General features: G+C 44.3%; 1 protein-coding gene across 14 annotated transcripts in view; it reads left to right on the forward strand.

Annotated features, from left to right (window-relative positions):
- EVA1C (eva-1 homolog C) overlaps window positions 1-13,804 on the forward strand; it is a 117,716-nt gene that overhangs the window by 2,843 nt on the left and 101,069 nt on the right. The window lies entirely within an intron of this gene.

A 13,804-nucleotide genomic window follows, 5' to 3' on the forward strand; every position in this document is an offset into this window, starting at 1 on the left:
AAGCAGAGGAAGCCAAAATATGCCTATTTGGCAAGCAAACCGTGGTCCTTAAAATCGAGCACCACAGCATCAGAATGCTGTGGATGTTAAATGTGCTGGGGAAATGCTTTTGAAGTGTTATTGACTTTTTTTTTTTTTGGTAATAGAACTTTCTTGGCTGCTAGAAAAGTCCTGATTTGCTGATTTAAGCTATGGAAGAGCAGTTCTGAATTCAGCTACCGTCTAGCTCTGAATATGGTTAAGGAAAGAAGTGAAAGCAGACAAGCTTTTTGTGTGTGTGACATCATTGCAACTGAACAAATATTGCTTTAGGTAAATTGCAGTGTAACCATTAGATTGTTTTCCCAGATTATAGACACTTTGCGTTTGTTTCTTCAGTGAAGCAATTGTAATACTTGTAGCGGTCTATAGGTTACCACCCAAGTTTAGAATTTTCTGTGTGTGGCAGCTGTTACAGAGGGTGAGCAAACCTGAGCTATGGAACAGGGACGCTGCATCCTAAGGGAAATGGGTGCTTTGATACATAGATGCTTTGGTACATGTTCTTCTGAATTATGTAAATGATAAAAGGAATTTCCTTTTGCTTTTGGTGTGAACCGGAATTCCAGGGTTTAAAACTTCCTGAGCCAGCAGTAGGTAGGTGGTGATATTGCCAGGTCCATCCACAAGCAGCCCCCATTTTTCTTCTGGTCAGCCCTGCCCTCCAGAGATCTGAGGACTGGGGAGAGAGTGCCAGGTTGCCTTTTTGGGAGAAGAAGAGAAAAATAATGTCCTCCCAAACCAGAGACACATTCAAGTTTAAATTTGAATTCTGTATTGTGTTGGCATCAGAGAAACATGAGAAAAGGTCCAGGGAAGAAAGATGAAGTCTTCCAAAGTTGATTAGTTTCCCTTGAAACTTAACGAACCTTTAGGGACCCCCTAACCATGTGATATACGGCATCAAGGAAAATTCATAAGCTCCAAAGATAGTCTGAGTGTTGGGCTGAATGTTTTAGTCAAACCAGTGGATCCTGATCACATAATTCCAGCACCCCCTCCTCCCCCAACACCCAAGTCCTCAAAGCCTGATGCCTGCTTTCCCGGGGACAGGCGGTCCTGTTCCTTTTTATGAACTTGGAGGGGTGTGTGGAAACCAGTGCCTGTAAAGAGACAGTGGACTCTCTCCGATGGAGCTTTACAATAGCAGAGCACTGGAGAACGGCATTGGCAATGCAGATGCTTGTTTTCCTAAAAAAGGGAAACATCAAAAACTGAAACGCGGGGGAGGGGGGGAGGAGGATGGAGGGACCTTGGGACCCCTATACTCTGTGAAGAAGGGGATGGAGGAAAGATGGTATAGCCATGTGAAAGAAACTGCCAGCGTATCGGGGGTCCCAGCCATTGTCTGTACAGTGTAGGGCCTCCAGGGAGATTAGCAGGGCAGAGTTTTGGAAAGTTGCTTAAGCCTTTCTCTTCTTTGCAGCTCTTCCTTGAGCCTTTTCCTGGGGCTGTCAGCTGGTGTAGTTTTCCTGGGTCATTGGGTTTTTGAGCCCTGGGGATTCCAGCATCGGGTCTCACTCTTAATAAGCCAGAAGCTGTGTCTGGCTTCCTCCTCCCCCTCCACGCTCGTGACTTGTGCTAATCACCTCCAAGCCTGCTGGGAAACAGGCTCCCCAAACACCCTCTTCTCTCTCATCCCTGAAGATATTGAGATGCTGCCAGCGACCACTGGAAGGCTATCATCACTGCATTAAAAACGGATCCCAGGAAGACAGGAGCATTTCATGCAAAATTAGTGCCTCTGATCCTTAATCCCATACTCAAATGTGCTTGGCTGGCATCCATTTTCCTCTTTGGGATGGAGTTCTGTTCTTTTGACTGCATTCCCAAATTGAGGATTTGGCCTGAGAGGTCCAAACTGATCATTGATTTTTTTTTTTTTTTTAATAAAAGTATAATGTCAGCATCAACTTTGCTCAAAGAGCACGGCAGGGGTGAAGGCTGAGAGGAGAGAGAGGTCCCACTTGGGGTTCCAGCCATAAAAAGTGAAGGATCCTCTCCATTTTGCCCTGCCTTGAAGAGTGCTATTTCAATGTGTCTCTCAACTTAGTTTGCACGTCCCTCAGTTTTTGTTCATTTTTTGGGTGGTTTTACTCTCTGCTCAGAGCAAGCAGGGTCTTTTCTTCTCTCCCTGCATCTTCCCTTTCTCTTCTTTCTTCTTAAAGAAGTTCAAAGCGATTGATGGGCTGATGGGGAGGGAAGGAAAGGGTGAAAGATTGTTCTAGTTCCCACTTGGATTCAGAGAAAACTCCTGACTTTTCACAAAGTAGTCGTGACCTATGTCTACACGTTTGGTTTTCTCTAGGGCACAGAGTGCTGAATGTGGGAAGCAGAAGCGAACGGAGATGAGAAGCAAGGAGAGTGGGGCAGCCTTTAGGGCCAAATGTCCCCAGACCTCAAAGAAAGGTCATTGCATGCTGGAAGGGGGTCTCTGGGTTGATGTCCTCTCCCCGCCATCAGTAGCCCAAGCACGAAATAGTGCTTGTTACCAGATCATTTGCAGCCCAGCAAATGAGCCCGACCCTAGCTCCTTATTTCACTGGCCAAGAATGTCAGAATGTAGAAAAATAGTAATTCAGTTGATCTTGGGGCCTCCGGGGTGGGACCCAGGTCCTGATGGAGTCCATTTAGGAGCGGTTGAACCCTTCTGTTCTGTTTAGGTAAGCAGTGAGTCTCAACCCTGGCTGCACATTGGAATGGCTTGAGTCTAAACAAATGTGTGGGTGCTCAAGAAGCACCCCAGGGCTTCTGATTTAATTGGTCTGGGGAGAGCCAGGCATTGATCTCTTTTTAAAAGCTCTTCAGGCAATCCTAGTGTACAGCCAGAGTTGAGAACACCGCTCTGGTGTTCAGAGGGCAAGGCTGCCTCTGCCTGTGCACCACTTCATCCACAGGCACACAGGCGTGACGGGGGGGTGTCCCTTCACCACCACCCCCACCCGCATCCCGGGCTCACCACCAAGGAGGTCAGGATTGTATTTTCCCAGCTGTCAGTTTGTCACTGTATCCCAACATACATGTATGCATGCACACACACACACACAGAGCTCTCCATTTTATTATGACTTCGTGTCACATCATCCTTTTATTCAGGAATTGTCTTCACTTTCAAAAATTTTATGGAGTGAAAAGCCAGCTCGTAACCAAAGAAAAACAAACCCAATGTCTGAAGGAGTTGTCCGGCTGTCACAGAAGAAGAGAGATGAAGAGCAAGCATCTGAAACTGTTAGTCTGTTTCCATGGAAAGTAACTACATTTGAAAAGTGTTCTGCCATCTCTTTCTGTAGCAAAGAAGAGGAGTCTGTGCGAGCAAGTGGCCCCATTATTGATGGCTTTGGTCTCCCAGGCACTTTATTGGAAAGGGCAGCCTAGCAGCAGTTTCAGAGAAGGAACAGAAAGGAAGGGAGTAAAAGTTAACACATAAGCATGGTGTTATCTGATTTCATCCTCATAGCAACCTTATGAGGTAAGTATTAGTCTCCCTTTACAGATGAGAGCCCAGCCTCGGAGAGTTAACTAACTTGCCCAAGACCACCTATCTGGGGAGCAGAGCAGAGGCAGACTCTAACAGGAGCCCAGGGATGGGGCCAGGTTGGGGGACTTGGCCTGAGTGGGTGCTGAGTCGGGGGGCAAAGCCAGAAAAAAAAGGAGCCACAATTTGCCTAACCTTTCTAGATAGTTCACAGAGTGACTGCCACTGTTTCAACTGCCCGCTGAGTAGACTGACCTTTTCCCATTTCTTCCTTTAGCATCTTTTCATCCCACTCCATCCAAAGCAGGTGCGTACACAAGGCAATCCAGTGGATGTAGGAGAAAAATGTTACAACTTCTGTTCTTTTCTATTTGTTTCTTTTCTATTCTTTAAAAAAGGAGTTGTTTTGCTTATAATTTACATATAAATTGTTGAACAGTACATAACTTAAAACTAAATGTACGTATATTGGAGAGATGTGTTCTCAAAATGTTTTTACTGATAGGATTCGTGATTTTAAAAATTTGGAGGCCACTGATCTTCTCAGCCATCCTGTCAGCACCTTTAAAATTCTTGAAAAGGCACCACCTTGGGGGTGATGGACATTGAAAGACAACTGCTCCCCTCTTAGCCACCCCATCCCCTCCGTTGCCCCCTATCCCAGTTCCACAACTGCTAGTAAAATTTAGAGGCAGGATTTGAACCCAGTACTTATCTGGTTTCAAAAATCCATACTCTTGTCATTCGAGCTAAGTAATGGGGGTGAGGACACTGTGAAGTTTATGATATTGGGTCGCTATTTTAATAAGCTGGTGTGTTTGTATCCTTCTGGGAGGAAATAACGTTCCTTAATAACATAAATCCTAAGATTTTAGTAACAAAAGGAGAATCTCAGATGGGGGCTGACCAAGTCACTCTAGTCTGTTCTCTCTGAACTTCTCCTTCCCCTGGAGGTCCTCATGCTGCTGCTCCCCCTCGCTGGCCCCTATGTGTGCACCATCTCAGTTAAAGCTCTGCCCCAGGATAGGCAGTAACTTCTTTGCTGGCTTCACTCAGCACAAGTAAGAGAAGTTGGTGAGTTAAAAATGGTGTTACTGTATCAAGCACATAAAGCTCTGTGTGCCAGACACCGTTCTAACAACTTCATGTGGATTAACTCGTCTAATCTTCACAATCCTATGAAGGGGACACTATTATAATAAATTGAAGAAACCGAGGAAAAAAGAGACTAAGTAACTTTGGGGATTGGAACCCATGCAGCTTCTCTAATACTAAGGTGAATAAATTACAAGTCCTTTGGAGCAGCACCACTTCTGTAATGTTTTTATCTCTTGATCTACCATAGTCAAATCTTTGCCAGGACTTAGAGATATTGTCCGTTCCATGTCCTGTCTAAAGATAGCACCATCTGGCCTCAGAGAACTGATTACCGAATAGGATCTGAAATCTGTTTCTGGAAATATGGTAGAACTGGTGTTCTGAAATTATTTTCCCAACAGAACACCTAGAGCTGCTGAATAAAATATAACAAACACTCTTTAAATGCATGAGCAAGTCACTAAAAATGAGACACATTCAGGCAACAAAAATGAAGACTGACCAGGCAACCAGAGAAGTTAGCTGGCTCTGATCCTCTTGCTACACTGGGGTCTTTTAATGGTCTTTACAACCAGGACTTAACAGGTACATGAGGGCAGGAGACAAGGCATTAGACCAATGAGCTGGAGAAATTATTCAGAATGCAGCAAAAGAGGTAAAGATACAAAAAAAAGTTTATAAGACATGGAGTATGGAAAGAAGGTTCAACAAAATCTGATCAGTGTTCCAGAAAGACAGAATAAGGAAGCACTCAAAATGTTTGAAAGGCAACGCTCAAAGTGATAATACCTTGGGATCAATTTTCAAGAATTGATGAAAGATTCAGATTCAAGCATCCCAAGCAAGATAAATAAAAATAAATTTATACCTATTATATTAAAACTATAAAATACTGAAAAAAAGTGGCAGTCTTAAAACAATCAGAGAGAAACAATGTCATCTATAAAAATCTTTGCCAGAACAACAGTCAGAAGCCAGTGAAATATTTTCCAGGTTTTGGAGGGAAAAAAACTGTCAGTGCAGAACTTCATACCCAGCTAAACTATCTTCAAGAGTGAGTGTGAAATAAAGACACATTTACCACTAATAAATCCTTACTGAAAGAACTACTAAAGGATGCACTTCATGAAGAAGGACACTGAGTCTAGAAGGAAGGACTGAGATATAAAGAAAAGAAATGGTACAACTTCTAATGCATTTTACCCACATTCTTCGCTCTGTTTTTCTACTTGTAGAGTGCCATCTCCTTGCCTTGAGAGAGGTGTTCTCTAAGACATCTTGTCCTTTTGGCAGCTAAAGTCAGGAGACAGTTTTCTGACCCAGTTGAGCTCTCCCACTGACTTATGACTTCCAGCCCTGAGGTACCCAAGACTCCTCCCCAGGGGACCATCAGTTTCATGGTGATTACACAATGGGAGTTCAGTACCAAAGAACAAGAATATTCTAAAATCTTTTAAGTACCAGATGCTGTGCTAGATATAATACAGGGCTACTCCAAAGAATCAGTCCCAGCCTGGGGAAGCTTCCTTCTCACTGGGTTCATGGATACACAGATAAAACAGTTTGAGGGAGGAATAGTAGATTTGGCAGGTCACATTCCAAGTGGTACCCAAACCACAAGCTTGGAATTGAGGGTTTAGTAGTGTGTCCACAGACCTACCAGACAACTCTTCCCATACGTAGATTTTACACTTCCATACCTGCCCTTCTGGACACCTGTATCACTTGCTCCCTCAGGCCCCTGGAATTGATTTCCTCCTGTATTAACAAGTTAGAGAGTGAAGTGATGCTTGGGGTTCCTTTCAATCTGAGAGCCGAGTTTTCCACACACAGAGAACAAGGCAATATTAAAATTCAGGCCGCTGAATCTGCAACGTATGTTTGCAAACTGTCTGATTTCATGTCTGCCTCAGATGTCCTGTGAATACAAATTGCCTCATTTGGGGTTGGAGGAGCAGGGAGGAAGAAACCTAAGAATGATCTCCAAAACAAATCTTTAATTCGGATGAGTATAATAGAATGTAATCCTGTTTCAAGTCTGTCAGCATTCCTTTGATGATTACAAATGAGTCCCTTTCCCCCTGCAATGTGGGGGAATAATCTGGGTAAAATAACCCTTTTTGTCTGCAAGGGCCTGTGTGATGCTTTCTCGTGACAGCTTTCAGCGTAGTGTTTCAGTCTGAGAAGAGCACTATGCTACGACATCCTTTTTTCCTTCCTCTTGACGTAGAAGATTTTCCTTCTTTTTGTGCTCAGCGGCTTCTGAAGCTCTCAGGCTTAGAAATCATAAGTCATCAGACTCTGGAACAAGAGAGACCCAGCTCACTGGGCCTTCTTCCCTCTCTGCCTGTTCGACAGGAGACAGGTGGAAATGAGAATGCATGATCTTATCTAGAAGGCCAATTTGTACAGCTTTTGAGGGATACGCTTTGAGGAATGCACACAATTTTACAGTCCCTTTTCTATTAAAAAAATATGTACACCGAACCCACGTTCAGGCTTACACACCTCTTTTTGTCAATTTGATTGTGAAATGAAGGGACAGTCGTTTTTAAACACCTTCCTCTATCCTCTATCCTCCGAGGCCTGAGTGACTAAACACACCTTCCAGAGCACTGAATGCTTTGTGGACAGATCAGACACGATGCAAAGACCCAGCGCCATCCGTACCTTGGGTTGAAAAGGACCCTTTATGTGGACTTGGTTCTGGAAGGCTGTGGAGAGTTCCACAGAGCAGGTCTGTGGTCTTGCCTCTTCTGCCTCTTTGAGTTTCTGTGTTTGTTGAAACTTTAGAATTCACGTGCAAATCGGAGATCTCTTCTGATTTCCTTTTGTTTTTAAAGCTACATGCCCTACAGGACTATTTTTTTTCCCAGAGTTATTTTTAAATAGTGTTATTGCTCCCTGATGCCATAAATCAGCACCTTGAGGCAAAAGGTCTGTCCCTGTCTCAGACTGCTCTGTTCTTCTGTGGCTCTTCAACGTGGGTTGAGTTATCAATATTCACCAAAAAGTGCCATGTAATCCTATGGTAGATGGCAACCTTCACCTGATGAAAATGTAGCTTGGCCTAAGGTTGAGTCTAAACCAGTGATTCTCAATCCAGGGAGATTTTGCCCCCGAGGATATTTGACGATGTCTGGAGGCAGTGTTATTTGTCTCAACTGGGGTTGCTACTGGCATCGAGTGAGGAGAGGCGAGAGTTGCTGTTCAGCATCCCACAGTGCACAGGACAGACCCCACCACGAAGCATGATCTGGTCCTCACGCTGGAGTTGAGGAACTCTGGGCTAGACCAGCAGGCTTGTCTTGTTTTATTTTCTGCATATTTGGAATCTGAGCAAGGTGGAAAAATTTTTAAAAGCCAAAGTGGAGTCTGGAGTACCTAGAGACGGCTCTGTGGCATTCTTCTTCAAGGCTTCCGTTCCTCGAAGCCCAGGAGATGGAAATCCAGCCACAGCTGTGCTTCTACGAACCCTCTCGCCCAGTGGGTTTGAATTCAGGCTTTTCCCCTCCTCTTTCCTCTATGGAACTTGCTTCCGTCTTTGACCCTTTTGCCCTCCTCATTTCAAGCTGAATGTTCACCACCATGAATGTCAAACTAAATATCGCTCTGAGAAGTGTTCAGACTTGAAGTCGGTCCCTCGCTCGCCATGCAAGGATGCCTTTGCAACACCTCTCAATTATTTCACAACCTCAGTGAAACAATTGCATGTCGGGGGGGGGCCAATTTGATTTTGAAATTTTGAAAAGGAGAGAGAAGAAGTCGTTAAGCCTGTGTGGAGATCCGCTTTTCCTCGGGGCCTCCCGCTGCCTCACGCCACATTCTCCTCCTCTGTTCCTGCTCCCATCCCTTCTAGTCCTCTCTCTCCCACCCTCAGCCACCTCTGCACGCCCACATGCAGACGGCTCCTGGCGCACACATACACACACATACACATACCCACTGATATTTCTGTGAAATGTTGTGTTCACCTCTCTGTGCTGCATATTACACCCTCTCTAAAGACACAGGTTCAACGATGTTTCCAAGAGTGCTAACTGGCATAATGAATCTGCGTAGTGATGAATCCGTGCCACGCTGTCCACCACTCTATGCTGAATGTTATATACTTACGAGCGCACATTTGAAGCTTATGTGGTGCTGGGCTCCAGCATCTTGGTAGAGCCCACCTGAGTAGAAGGAGAATCAAACAGATTCCTCTGAGACCATTGCTGCCTCCCCTGCTCAGAGGCTGCCAGACCAAAGGACAGCCACCCACTGTCAGAGCTTGTCCTCCTCTGTCACCCCTCTCTCAAACAGGTTGCAACTCTAATTAGAATATTTCTTTCCTTCTGCCCAACGCAGAGAAAATATAATATTGTTTCCAAAAGAGTGAGCAGGGGCACCGGCAGGAACGGGTGTGCGGTGTTTCTACAGTTTCGTGACTCAGTACCTCTGAATCTCCAAGCATTTTAAGAGCTTTGTCCAAAAAAAAGGTCCATTGTGTGGCTCTTGGCACTGAAGAAAATAGCAGGCCTGTCAGAACTCCGTTTCAGATTTAATTTTAAAGTGGGTGATGCAAGAATGCCGTCCACAGAGGGCCTTGCTCCTTTCTCATTCCTGCCCATGTGGACATGATAGAACCAGAGGGTGCAGAATGGGTTCGTATTAAGAAATCGACGCATCTTCCCTTGACACCCTTTTTATAAAAAGTCATCATTTTCCTAAGCAAAGAGTAGTATGTCTTTAGAATGAGTATGGCTTTCTGCAATAAAGTAGAAACTTATTTGATTTATACATATGTGTATGTAGATATATAAAAAGATGTTTGGCTATCCATGTATCTCTCTCCCTCTGTATATATAATATATATATATGTTATATACATTTTCAGAGCATTTTCTTGCAAGATCTTAAAAGATATTTGACTATCCATCTTTCTCTCTCTCTCTCTGTATATATGTATAATGCATATGTATAGTCAGAGCATCTTCTTGCAAGATCTTAAAAGATATTCGACAGTCCATCTATCTCTCTCTGTCTGTATATATCTAATATATATATGTTATATATGTATTCAGAGCATCTTCTTTTGAGATCTTAAAAGATATTCAACTATCCATCTATCTCTCTCTAAGTATATAATATATACCTATTCAGAGCATCTTCTTGCAAGATCTTAAAAGATATTTGTCTATCCATCTATCTTTCTTTCTATGTATATATATTCTATATATACATTCAGAGCATCCTCTTGCAAGACCTTACTTCTCTTTTTTCAATACAATTTTGAGGATGCAGGCCTAGACACATTATTGCTTTTTCTAAATACCCTATGCATCCAGTATTTACTTCTGGGTATAGATGTTATAAAAATAAGCAGGAATAACTTTTTTATGAAGTTGCTCTTTCCTTGTTTTTTTCCCCAGGACATTAAATAGTGAACAGTGATTTTTCTCATCACGTATATATTTTAATGTAGAGTATGCATTCTGTCCTCTATGTCTGCCTTCTCTTGTTAATGAAGATTATGTACTATATATTTTTTAAGAAAGAACCGAAGCATCACGTTCAACCCCCGGATCCAGCTGAACGGGGAATAGGTTATAAGCTTCTGGGCTGGGAAAATTTCTCACAGTGTTACCGAGCACCAGCCCACGTGGTGGGAGTGACTTTCTATTGGATTCTATTGGACTTTCTATTGGCCCAAACCAGTCATTTGGTTCCTGAGTCCAGCGCCACTGGTCGTCTGCAAAAATACCTCTATTTCCTTCTTCCTGGTTTCTAGAAAACTCCCTTGAAGACCGAGACAGTCACTGAATTTAAGAGGCTTTTTTTACAGCAGGAAATTCAGCGCAGAGACCCCATACACAACATGGATGGCACCAGGTTGGACCCAACATAAAATCGGTCCATGGACAAGATCAGTCCCTGGAAACAGAACACAGATGAAACCCACCTCAGCTTTCCACAGTCCCAGGTCTGTTATTGTGAGGAAGCCCTGACCAAAGGGAATGTCTTAGTTAATCGCTCCTGTGCATGTGGCTAAAACACACACACACAAAAGCGAGGGGCCTTTCATCCTTAGAAGACAGTCAGACAGCGCCATTTGGAGCAAAAACAAACTACAGACTCTGTGGAACCTGTGGAACTTTCTGGAACGTGACTTGAGTCTACTCTGCACCATTGACCTTCATTATCCACACATTCTCTTCCTCTGGGAAGGTAAATTATTAGGTGGAGTAGCATCTGATATATTAGTTGAAAGCTTTACTTTATGGAATGTCAGACGTTCGTGATTCAGTCTCACAGGTTGGGTTCAAAGTGCAGTGTTGAGTGTTTGGTTGTAAATTAATATAATTATCATTGTTGTTCAAGTGCTGCGAGGAGTGGACATTCCCTGACAATATCTGCACTTCAGGAGGCTGTGGGGAAGGGTGAATTGGCTGGAATCACAGAAGCCTGAGAACCACAGGGTTAAGTGATTCTCACTGAGGGTATTTGGGGCCCAGGGCTGATGCCATTGCCTATCCTGCATCCTTCCTCCATTGGGGGTTTTTTTTTCTTGATTGGCACCTGAGCTAACATCTATGGCCAATCTTTTTTTTTCCTTCTTCTTCTCCCTAAAGCCCCCCAGTACATAGTTGTATATTCTAGTTGTGGGTCCTTCTGGTTGTGCTATGTGGGACGCCGCCTCAGCATGGCTTGATGAGCGGTGCCATGTCCATGCCCAGGATGTGAACTGGCAAGACCCAGGGCCGCCGAAGTGGAGCACACGAACTTAATCTCTCGGCCACGGGGCCAGCCCCTCCATTGGGTTTTAATAATATTATCACTGGGGAATAAGTCACAAAAGGACAGTATGCAGACTTTAGGACAGAGCCATCCAATAGAAATATGATCTAATGTACATATGTCATATTAAATATTCCAGTGGCCACAGGAGGAAAAATTTTAAAAAAGAGGTGAGACAAATTTCCCTAGTAAATTTTACTTAATCTAGTGTATCCAAGATATTATCATTTGAACGTTAATCAATATTTTTAAAATTATTGATGAGATATTTTATATTCTTTTTTGCTTATGAAGACTTGGAAATCTAGTGTGGATTTTACACTTACGGGCCATCTCAGTTCAGACTGGCCACATCTCAAGTGCCCAGTAACCACGTGTGGCGACCATTCTGAGCAGTGCAGTTTTAGAAAGTTGAGCAGAGTGGAGAAGTCATTAGAAGTTTAGAGTGGGGCCGAGGTTGAAGTCTGGGATCAGGGGGAACCTGAGGTCTCACCTCTTAGTGAGGGCACCTTAGCCCGGTCAGGCCTGTCTCACGAAGGGGCCAGTGGCAGGTGCCCCAGCTGCTCCGTGGGAGCTTGGCCTCCCCAGCTTGCATCCCTGCTGCTTGGAGGAGGGTGGTGCCCTCTATCTCCCCCAGCCTCTTTACCAAGAACCCTTGCAGAGTTCAGTCCTTGTGCAGGGAGTCACCCAGCTGTGACAGAGCCAGCCAGCAATACCAGAAATTGATCGGCCCTACTATCCCAGATCCGTTTCTGCCACCTGGACTTCACAAGGATTTCAGGCTGTCATCCTGTGCAAACCCACTGCAGGGCATGAGGGCCCAGGGATGCAAGAGTTATTGAGCTGTGCATCCCCCTCCTGGAAATGCTCACTTCACTTCGAAGGCAGCTCTTGGTTGGCCTCATCCTACAGTGGAGGGAACCCAGGCTGGGCACAGGTAAGGGATTTGCCGGGATGTCTCCCAGCTTATTAGTGGCAGGACCAAGATTGGACCCAGGACTCTGCTCCTGTTTTGAGTCTCTGCTGCCCCCCAGGATCAGTCTTAAAAGGAGCAGACATGAGGGGCTCAGAAGGACCCCAGCCTGGAGCTCTCCCTTCACCTGACAATGTCACGGGCTGAACTGGCTGTTTATTATTCCTCTGGGTTCATGCCAGGATCACCTTTGGGAGCTTTTCCAATATGCTGATGTCTGGAGCTTCACCCCAGGCTAAGTGAATCTGAGTCTCTAGCTAGGGGCCTGGGCATTGGTATTTTTAAATCTCCTGAGGTGATTCTAATGTGCAGCCAAGGTTGGGACCTGCTGGAAAGCATTGCACACTTTTTATTCTATCTATATATCCACTGAATATTAACTATTTATTATTATTTTTCCAGACACAGAAAATTTGCAAGAATAGTACAAAGAACTCCTTTATACCTTTTACCCAGATTCCCAAATGTTACCATTTTATCACATTTGCTTTATTCTTTCCTAAGTTGCAGACGAGATGTCTTTTACTCCTAAACACTTTGGTGTGTGTTCCTTAAGAACGAGGACAAATCTTACAAAACCGAGAACAACGATCGAAGTCAGGAAGTTAACCCTGTGTCAACACTGTTGTCTACTCTACAGAACTCATCCAGATGTCACTACTTGTCCCAATAATGTACTTTAGAGGAAAAGAAAATCCCAGCTCACGCATTATTTTCAGTTTTCCTGTCTCCTTAAGTCACCTCGCATCCTAGAACAGATGCCCAGTCTTGATCTTGCATGATGCTGGCATTTTGGAGGATTATAAGATGATTATTTTATAGAATGTCCCTTCATTTGGATTTGCCTGATGTTTCTTTGCAGTTATGTTCTTTTTTTTTTTTTTTTTTGAGGAAGATTAGCCCTAAGCTAACATCTGCTGCCAATCCTCCTCTTTTTGCTGAGGAAGACTGGCCCTGAGCTAACATCCATGCCCATCTTCCTCTGCTTTATATGCGGGATGCCTACCACAGCATGGCTTTTGCCAAGCCGTGCCATGTCCACACCTGGGATCTGAACTGGTGAACCCTGGGCTGCTGAGAAGTGGAATGTGAGAACTTAATCGCTGTGCCACCGGGCCGGCCCCCGCAGTTATGTTCTTAGGCGTTTGTGCAGGACTGTCCCAGCTGTTATATTGTGTCCTTCTCGGTGCATCGCACTGGGAGGAACGTGATGTCGGTCCACCCTGTTCCTTTGAAGCGATCTTTGATGTTCCATTAAGGGGCAGCTCATGCCTCTTTTAGAAGACAGATGTCACCATCAGCCATGCTGGCACAGATTAATTGGCCATTGTAGTTAGCAGTTTATCTAGCAAAGCTCTCAGGGTTTTGAACTCAGGATAAACAAGTCTTAAAAGTGGAAGAGGGGAAAGAAGGAAAGGTTCTGGAAGCTGGAACTTTAGCAA

This window comes from Equus przewalskii, chromosome 27 (assembly GCF_037783145.1).
Source record: "Equus przewalskii isolate Varuska chromosome 27, EquPr2, whole genome shotgun sequence".
Classification (NCBI taxonomy): domain Eukaryota; kingdom Metazoa; phylum Chordata; class Mammalia; order Perissodactyla; family Equidae; genus Equus; species Equus przewalskii.